The sequence below is a fragment of the Bos indicus genome, chromosome 25, assembly GCF_029378745.1.
Source record: "Bos indicus isolate NIAB-ARS_2022 breed Sahiwal x Tharparkar chromosome 25, NIAB-ARS_B.indTharparkar_mat_pri_1.0, whole genome shotgun sequence".
Lineage (NCBI taxonomy): Eukaryota > Metazoa > Chordata > Mammalia > Artiodactyla > Bovidae > Bos > Bos indicus.
In genome coordinates, this window is record NC_091784.1 from 17,626,017 (window position 1) to 17,636,660 (window position 10,644).

Sequence of the window (10,644 nt, forward strand, 5' to 3'; positions counted from 1 at the left end):
AAAAACAGTCATATGGAAAAAGAAAGCTCTTAAAATGTACCACAAATTTTGTGTCCTGTTTGCTATTTCTTTTTTTTTTTTTAACACACCCAGAAACTCCAAAGCTGTAAGTTGACCTGAACCTTTAATTTCTGAAATACAGGGTATAAGAATTTGAACAGAGGCACTAGGATTTTCCTAGACAGATCTTCAAGATTTCCTAGACAGATACTAAAATTTATATCCTGAGTAAACAAAAGATAAAGCACTCTCTTTTGTTTCCTATAATCCCCAGACCTGGTGCAGGACTGACTCTGATTTGTCTTCAAAAATCGAGGGACCTCATATTCAAATAGAAGACAGGAGTACAAGAGTGATTTTTAAAACACAGCCTTAAAAGCAAATCCACATCATAAAGACATTAAAGCAGATTTTTTAAAAAGAAAAGCAGCAACCTTCTTATTCCTGCTTCCAGCTAGGAAAGCTTTGTCACAGGTCAGGCTCCCTCAGTAAGGTCTATTTTTGTAGCCAGTTTTCAAGTTGGTGCTGAAGGAATTTGGCTGGAAAACCTCTTGACACATTTGAAATCTCCACTCAAGCTGCCTCAGCTTGAGGCAAAGCCAAGCTTCTATGAATCAGGGCACAAGACGTGCTGCCCAGTGACTCGCACACACTCCAAACAATAAAATAGGAGGGCAGTGATGCCCATCTAAAGCTGTTTGTGACTTGTAAAGTGCGGAAAACATGAGGATGAGGTTCCCACATGCTTGGCTCTGAGGTGCCCAGGAATTTATGTGATGATTCTAAAGGAGCCAACTCCTTTGCTTATTAGAATTTAAACAATAATGGGCACATATGTGGGCTTCCCAGGTCACTCAGCGGTAAAGAATCCGCCTGCAATGCAGGAGTTGCAGGAGAGGCAGGTTCCATCCTTGGGTTGGAAAGATCCCCTGGAGGAGGACATGGCAACCCACTCCAGTATTCTTGCCTGGGAAATTCCATGGACAAAAGAGCCTGGTGGGCTACAGTCCTGCTGCTGCTGCTGCTGCTGCTAAGTCGCTTCAGTCGTGTCCGACTCTGTGCAACCCCATAGATGGTGGCCCACCAGGCTCCCCTGTCCCTGGGATTCTCCGGGAAAGAACACTGGAGTGGGTTGCCATTTCCTTCTCCAATGCATGAAAGGGAAAAGTGAAAGTGAAGTCGCTCAGTCGTGTCTGACTCTTCATGACCCCATGGTCTGCAGCCTACCAGGCTCCTCCATCCATGGGATCTTCCAGACAAGAGTACTGGAGTGGGGTGCCATTGCCTTCTGTCCATAGGGTCACAAAGAGTTGGACATGGCTAAAGCAAGTTAGCATGCACACACGCACACAGGCACAAATGTAAATAAAATGCAGATATGCAAATAAAATATCCCCAGAAAGCCATTTCCATTCATTTTTTGGACAGTTATCTTTTTTTTTTTCTTTGACTCTGCTGGGTCTTTGTAGCTGTGCAGGCTTTTCTCTAGCTGCAGTGTGCAGGCTTCGCATTGCGGTGGCTTTTCCTGTTGCAGCACACAGGCTCTAGAGTGAGTGGGCTTCAGCAGTTGCAGCATGTGGGCTCAGTAGTTGCAGTTTCTGGGCTCTAGAACACACTGGGCTCAATAGATGTGGTGCATGGGCTTAGCTGCTCTGCGACATGTGAGATTTTCCCAGCCCAAGGATGGAATCTGTATCTCCTGCACTGGCAGGCAGATTCTTTACCACTGAGCCACCTGGGAAGCCCTTGACAGTTACCTTTTAACATTTTAAATATATTCTGTGTTCTTTCTAATGGCTGAGTAATACTCCATTGTGTATATGTACCACAGCTTTCTTATCCATTCATCTGCTGATGGACATCTAGGTTGCTTCCATGTCCTGGCTATTATAAACAGTGCTGCGATGAACATTGGGGTACACGTGTCTCTTTCCCTTCTGGTTTCCTCAGTGTGTATGCCCAGCAGTGGGATTGCTGGATCATAAGGCAGTTCTATTTCCAGTTTTTTAAGGAATCTCCACACTGTTCTCCATAGTGGCTGTACTAGTTTGCATTCCCACCAACAATGTAAGAGGGTTCCCTTTTCTCCACACCCTCTCCGGCATTTATTGCTTGTAGACTTTTGGATCGCAGCCATTCTGACTGGTGTGAAATGGTACCTCATAGTGGTTTTGATTTGCATTTCTGTGATAATGAATGATGTTGAGCATCTTTTCATGTGTTTGTTAGCCATCTGTATGTCTTCTTTGGAGAAATGTCTATTTAGTTCTTTGGCCCATTTTTTGATTGGGTCATTTATTTTTCTGGAGTTGAGCTGTAGGAGTTGCTTGTATATTTTTGAGATTAGTCGTTTGTCAGTTGCTTCATTTGCTATTATTTTCTCCCATTCTGAAGGTTGTCTTTTCACCTTGCTTATAGTTTCCTTTGTTGTGCAGAAGCTTTTAAATGGTAACAATAACCCTGTATACGAGACAGCAAAAGAGACACTGATGTATAGAACAGTCTTTTGGACTCTGTGGGAGAGGGAGAGGGTGGGATGATTTGGGAGAATGGCATTGAAATATGCATAATATCATATATGAAACGAGTCTCCAGTCCAGGTTCGATGCATGATACTGGATGCTTGGGGCTGGTGCACTGGGATGACCCAGAGGGATGGTATCGGGAGGGAGGAGGGAGGAGGGTTCAGGATGGGGAACACATGTATACCTGTGGTGGATTCATTTCGATATATGGCAAAACCAATACAATATTGTAAAGTTAAAAAATAAAATAAAATTAAAATATATATATATATCCTATGTATATTTCCTTCCTGTACCTCATTCCTCATTGCATGCATGCTCAATCATGTCTGACTCTTTGCGACCACATAGACTATATATAGTCCACCGGGCTGCTTTGTCCATCCCATTTCCCAGGCAAGAATAGTGGAGAGGGTTGTCATTTCCTCCTCCAGGGGATCTTCCTAACCCAGGGATCAAACCTGAGTTTCCTGCAACTCCTGCATTGCAGGCGGATTCTTTACCACTGCACCACCTGGGAAGCCCCTCCTGTATCTAATATATGCCTTTTGGAGGAACTGGACTGTAAGGGAACAAAACTTGTCACTTCTAATGCTAATTGACAAGTAATGTCTGGCTAGAGATAGTTTATCCTCCTTTGTCTCAGGCCTTTAGTGGGAGCTCCTACCAGTATAGACTTTGGTTTTCCCTCATTTTTAAATCCATGGCTTCGCCTGTCATTTCCTGGTCTCTTACCAACGTTCAGCCTTCCAAACATTTTGCCTAAGGTCAGGGCCCACCAGGATTGGGTTGAAGAGAAAGGATATTAATGTGTGGTGGAGGGTTGGAAGAGGAAGTATACAGATGGAAGCTAACTTGGGACAAAGCAGAGTGGCACCTTTAGTATCTGTTATCACTGCCTGGAAGTCATCCAAGTCTGATGATGATGGTGGTGATGAAGATGATACAATTGGTAATAACAATAGCTGACATTTACTGATCTCTCACTTCTCTCCAAGCCACTGCTAAGGCTGTACAATAACTAATTCATTGTCCGTGGAATTCTCAAGAAGAGGTTGGTTGCTCTTCTTATTCCCATTTTACAGATGAAGAAGCAGAGGCTTTCAGTGGACAATACTTGCCCAAAGCGACACAGGTAGTATATAGTAGAGCTGAAGCTTAAATTCACATTCCTGTCCCCATGCTCCCCCTATAATTTACTTTAGCCAACAATCAAATCAATGTATCAATTTGTATGAGTACCCATCTTTCAAAAAGCAAACAGATATTGCACATTTAATTTACTATAGTTAAAGAGTTGAGCCTACCAAGTAAGGGAGGGATAAATATTTCCCTGCAGAGCTCTTGCTGAAATAGAACTGTTTGACCTCTTTAGTGGACTGCTGTATGTGTCGTAAGTGAAACTGAAACGATCCCTTCGTCCCATGCCAAGGAGCAAATGAAGGCTTTTTCTGGAAGGTCTTTTGTGTTACAATGATTTGAAGGTCACTCAACTTGGCCTGGGTGTTTGGACCATCCCCCAGGCATACCACCTCTCAGGGTACCCTCCTGCTGGGGCCCGGAAGAAGCTTCTCAGTAAAAGCATGACTTGAGGTGGTTTTTGGATGCAGGGGAAGCAGATGGCCGAATATGACATCACCTCTGGTAAGGGAAACAGAAACATGAAAATAATGGGATTGTAGGAAAATAATAGCCTAATCTTAAATTATCAGCTAGTGTTTTGGAAGTGTTTATTCCTAGCAAATATCAGGGATGGAAGAGAGTTAATAAAAGACCAAGTCTGGCCCTGAGCTCCCCAACTGAAACTCAGAAACCACCTTTTCCACTATTTTGTTAAAATAATAATGATTACTTACAGAGAATTTTAATTATATTTATTTCAAACTGCCACCATTCCTCAAACACTGGGAGATAAATATTATCAAATCCTGATTTTTACATAGGAGGAAACTGTACTCAGAAAGCTTAGTGAGTAACTTGCCCCCTGCCACTCAGCTGGTAAATAGCAGAACCTGGTTTTGAATCCTGGGCTATCTGATGTCAAAGATACCCCGTACCTGAAAACCACTTGAGGGGTGTATAATGGGGGAATGTTTTTCTGACCATTCCATAAAGTACCAAAATAATGTGCCTCAAAGGACACTATCAACAGAGTGAAAGGGAGGAAATATTTGTGAATCATGTATCTGAAATGGAGTTAAAATCCAGAATATATAAAGATCTCCTACAGCTCAACAACAACACAAACTAGTCAATTAAAAAATGGGTAAAGGGGGCTTCCCTGGTGGCTCAGTGGTAAAGAATCTGCCTGCCAATGCAGGAGACATGGGTTTGATCCCTGGTCCAGGAAGATCCCACATGCCATGGTGCAACTAAGCCCATGTGCCACAACTATTGAGCCTGTGCTCTAGAGCCCAAGAACCACAACTACTGCAGGCTATGTACCCAAGAGCCCATGCTCTGCAACAAGAGAAGCCACCACAATGAGAAGCCCATGCACCGCAACTAGAGAGTAGCCCCTGCTCACTGCAACGAGAGAAAAGTTCGTGCAGCAATGAAGACCCAGCACGGCCAAAAATAGATAAGTAAATATATTTTTTTTAATGGGCAAAGGACTTGAATAGACATTTCTCCAAAGAAGATGTACAAATGGCCAACAAACACGTGAAAAGGTGCTCAACATCACTAATCGTCAGGAAAGTTCAAAACAAAACCACAATAAGATACCACTTTATACCCTTTAAGACAGTCATTATAAATGAACAAGCAGAAACCAGTAAGTGTTGGTGAGGATGTGGAGAAAATAGAAGCTTTGTGTGTTGCTGGTGGGCATGTAAAATAGTGCTGTCACTGTGAAAAACAGCATGGAAATTCCATAGAAAATTTAAAAATAAAATTACCATATGATTCATCCATTCTACTTCTGGGTACATGCCCCAAAGAATTGAAAGCAGGCACTCAAACAGGTTTTTCCACACCCATGCTCATAGCAACATTACTCACACAGCCAAAGATAGAAGCAATCCAACTTTCCATTGATGGATGAATGGATAAATAAAATGTGGTATATCCATACAATGGAATATTATTCACCCTTAAAAACAAAGTCTGACATATGCTACAATATAGATGCTTGCAGACATTATACTAGATGAAACAAACTAACACAAAAAAATTAATCCCGAAGAAAGGCAATGCCAAAGAATGCTCAAACTACCGCACAATTGCACTCATCTCACACGCTAGTAAAGTAATGCTCAAAATTCTCCAAGCCAGGCTTCAGCAATATGTGAACCGTGAACTTCCTGATGCTCAAGCTGGTTTTAGAAAAGGCAGAGGAACCAGAGATCAAATTGCCAATATCCACTGGATCATAGAAAAAGCAAGAGAGTTCCAGAAAAACATCTATTTCTGCTTTATTTACGATGCCAAAGCCTTTGACTGTGTGGATCACAATAAATTGTGGAAAATTCTGAGAGATGGGAATACCACACCACCTGATCTGCCTCTTGAGAAATTTGTATGCAGGTCAGGAAGCAACAGTTAGAACTGGACATGGAACAACAGACTGGTTCCAAATAGGAAAAGGAGTTCATCAAGGCTGTATATTGTCACCCTGCTTATTTAACTTATATGCAGAGTACATCATGAGAAACGCTGGACTGGAAGAAACACAAACTGAAATCAAGATTGCCGGGAGAAATATCAATAACCTCAGATATGCAGATGACACCACCCTTATGGCCGAAAGTGAAGAGGAACTCAAAAGCCTCTTGATGAAAGTAAAAGTGGAGAGTGAAAAAGTTGGCTTAAAGCTCAACATTCAGAAAACGAAGATCATGGCATCCAGTCCCACCACTCCATGGGAAATAGATGGGGAAACAGTGGAAACAGTGTCAGACTTTATTTTTCTGGGCTCCAAAATCACTGCAGATGGTGATTGCAGCCATGAAACTAAAAGACACTTACTCCTTGGAAGGAAAGTTATGACCAACCTAGATAGCATATTCAAAAGCAGAGACATTACTTTGCCAACAAAGATTCGTCTAGTCAAGGCTATGGTTTTTCCTGTGGTCATGTATGGATGTGAGAGTTGGACTGTGAAGAAGGCTGAGCGCCGAAGAATTGATGCTTTTGAACTGTGGTGTTGGAGAAGACTCTTGAGAGTCCCTTGGACTGCAAGGAGATCCAACCAGTCCATTCTGAAGGAGATCAGCCCTGGGATTTCTTTGGAAGGCATGATGCTAAAGTTGAAACTCCAGTACTTTGGCCACCTCATGCAAAGAGTTGACTCATTGGAAAAGACTCTGATGCTGGGAGGGACTGGGGGCAAGAAGAGAAGGGGACGACAGAGGATGAGATGGCTGGATGGCATCACTGACTCGATGGACATGAGTCTGGGTGAACTCTGGGAGTTGGTGATGGACAGGGAGGCCTGGCGTGCTGCAGTTCATGGGGTTGCAAAGAGTCGGACACGACTGAGCGAATGATCTGATTTGATCTGATCTGATGATTCTACTTATATGAGGAACTTAGAGTAATCAAATTCGTATGGACAGAAAGTAGAAGGGTGGTTGCCAGGGCCTGGGAGGAGGGGAGAACAGGGAGTTACTCTCTAAAGGGTGCAAAGTTTCAGTTTGGGAGGATGACAAGTTTCTGGAAATTGATGGTGGTAATGGTAGAACAACAGTGTGAATATAGTTCATGCCACAGAACTCTGCACATAAATGGTGGATTTTATGTTATGTGTATTTTATCTCAAGCTAAAAATGGTAAAAAAAAAAAAATAGAAAAAGAACAAGACATAGGAAATATTACTGTTCTGTACTTAATAATTCTGTCTTCCTAACATTAACAGGAAGCAAAAGTAACAATCTCTCACTTAAAAAAAAATTAAATTATTCTTAAAGTAATGGATTAAGGAATTTTTCTTATGTGCCACTTATGGAAATAATTTTTACATTAAAAAATATTGTTAGCACCAGTTGTATCAGAATAGAATTTCAGAGATTTTGGAAGACAGAACACGTGAATAAGAGTGGTAGTTTGTACTGACATTATGGTAGCCGTTAGCCACTCGGGGCTATTGAGCACTTGAAATGTGTCTGATTCCCCTTGATATATGATGTAAATAAAATATACACCAGTTTTCAAAGGCTTATTACAAAAAGAGAGTGTAAACTATCTCATTAATAATTTTTACATTGAGTATAAGAAGTGATTGTAGTTTGGATATATTGGGTTAAATAAACTTTATTTTTTTAATTAATTTCACTTATGTCTCTTTACACCTTTTTTTGGGTTTGTTTTGGTTTTCTGTTTTTTTGTTTTGGATGTGCTGTGCAGCTTGTGGGATCTTAGTTCCTTGCGTGTGTACATGCTCAGTTGCCTCTGACTCTTTGTGACCCCATGGACTGTAGCCCACCAGGCTCCTCTGTCCATGAGATTTTCCAGGCAAGAATACTGGAGTGGGTTGCCATTTCTTTCTCCAGGGAGTCTTTCCAACACAAAGATAGAACCTGTATCTCTTGTTCACACGAATTCTTTATCGCCTGTGGAGCAGGGATCAAACCTGGGCCCTGAGCAGTGAAATTGTGGAATCCTAACCACTAGAATTCTTTCTCTACTTTTTAAATGTGGCTACTAGAAAATTTGAAATTATATATGTGGCTCAAATTATATTTCTATTGGACAGAACTGTGCTAGACAAAGGATAAGAATGTATTTTTATTGAGCATTGTCTAAGGGATGCTGACACTGTATCTGGGCACCTCTAGATGTACAGGCTATCCCTGGGGCCTTGGCAGCTCATCTGCAGTCTCTGCTGAGAATTACCTCCCAGGGTCTCCTCACTGGACCTAACCTTTCTAACCTCCATGGTCCAAATCACCTCTTGCATGCAACTTATCTTTACCTCAAGACCTGAAGGAACTCTTTTTCTGACCCTCTAGAATGATCTTAACCACTCCTGTTGTCACTTAAGTGTATTAAGTCTTAACTCCCCAACCAAGCCAATGTGGGTAGTTTGTGGTGAGGAAATACCCAACAAGCATCCTGTGCCTTCTTCTAGGATGTAGACATCCTAGTAAACATCACAACAGACATCAGCAATCAATCACGGCACTATAGTTAAACATTAAGAATCAATCATAGCATATATTCTCTCCAAGCCCATTCAAGGGCTTCTTCTTATTTTTTAATACAGAACCCTAGGCAGCTACCACCCACCGATCAAAGCTGTCATGAGAGAAAAAAACCTATTTGCCATCCCTGTAATAGTCACCTAGTGAACTGAATTGTCAGAGTAAATTCAGCAGAGAACCATATGTTTAATACTTTTCTCTCTTTGCACCATAAGCTGTATAACAACAAACTGAGGCCAATAAGAGGATTTTATTTATAGTGTGTCCAAGCAAGTCGTTGTTGCCTGATACCAGGTGTTTGGGTAATTCCTATATGTCTACTGAAGCCCGGGGAAGTTGTAAAGCACATTGTCTATTTTCTTTGAGATAGTTTTTAGCAGGTTCCATCATTCCCTCTCCAAGTACATACAGAGCAAAAGGTATTGGCATTATATAACAAGTCAGGTTCTCCAAAAGTGAGTTTCATGGAACACTAGTTCTGTAATTCTGTAGGATGCTAATAAATATTCAATGAAGAATTAATTCTCTAGTCAAGTAGGTGAGACACATTGGGTTTAGAAAATGTTAAAATGATTTATTGTGACTCTCCAAAAGGGGAATCTAGTACGCTCCCCAATTTTTTTGATGTAGAGTCCCATTTTCATATCTTGAGAACTATGTTCTAAGACACACATTTTTTTTTTTAAGACACATATTTTTAGGAAATACGATCCCAAAGGTTAGTGCTGATGCTGTGTTTTTGAAAATGGTAGGGGCGGGTGGGAGGCAGGAATACTGATGGTAAGAATCACTGTAATCTCTCTTTTATTTTCAAATTTATTTCTTCAAACACAAGCATTTGTTGCCATCATTTATCTGGTTAACAGGTGATAGATAAATCATGTTTATTTAGCGTGGAAGATCAGTAAGCCTGATTCAACCCCTTGAGTTTGCCGATGAGAAAACTAAGGCTCAGAGAGATTATGTGCCAATAGCCAAAGTCACCAAGCACATCAGTGTCTAACAAATTAGGAAGCTTTAAAAAAAAAAAAGGCAAAATATGAAGCGGCCCAGAACTATCATCTCCATAATTTCCTGTACCTTAGACTACCCTCATCCTTCATTTGTTTACCTGCAAGAGAAAATTACATTTTGGGGGAGGGTCATGAAGGTAGATATACTCCATTCACCCAACAGAAATAGAGGAGAGATTTACTACAGCAAAGAGCAGGAGAGCTTCTTGAGCCCTTAGCCTTCCTGAGGAAACCCAGCAAAGTGAGCTTAGAGTTCTTAACACTAATGATGATACCTGTCAAAGAACTTCTCTGACTTGATTTCTAGAGCTCTGGACATAAGTTTACTGTTCTAAATGCATAGTGTCCTCAAAAGTGGGCCCTGTGACAAGTGAAGGTTAATGGCTGAAGTTGGCCTCTCAATGGGGACCTTTACAGACTCTGAAAACTCAGTAGACCTCTACTTGGGGCTTAATTTCAAGACTCTCACTAATAAGATCAAAGAGACCACATGGCATGTGTCCCCCACACTCAATGGCTTCTACTCTTGTACAGCCCAAACATCTTTGCCTCTGGCTAATGTCGTTGGCACTGACCTTGGCTTGGTCAGGTTTTCTCAACGTTAGCACTGTTAGCATTTGGGGCTAGATAATTACCTGTTGTGGGTGCTGTCCTGGGCACTGTAGGATGCTTAGCAACTTTCCTGGCCTCTACTCACTAGATCCCAGTGGTATCCCCTGACTTGTAACAATCAAAAATATGTCCAACAAAAGCCCCTTGGGGAGCAAAATTGCCCCTGGCTGAGAACCATGGTTAGATGAACTCAGTGAGGATGATGAGCACTTTCAACAGAGTCAGTTTCCACTAGATAATGAGCTTTTTCAGACAAGGATGCAGGAAACATATGTTAATAATTTTTTATCTCTCTCCTTGGCACCTAGTAGGTATTTACTCACCAATTCACTGCACAAATATTTATTAAGC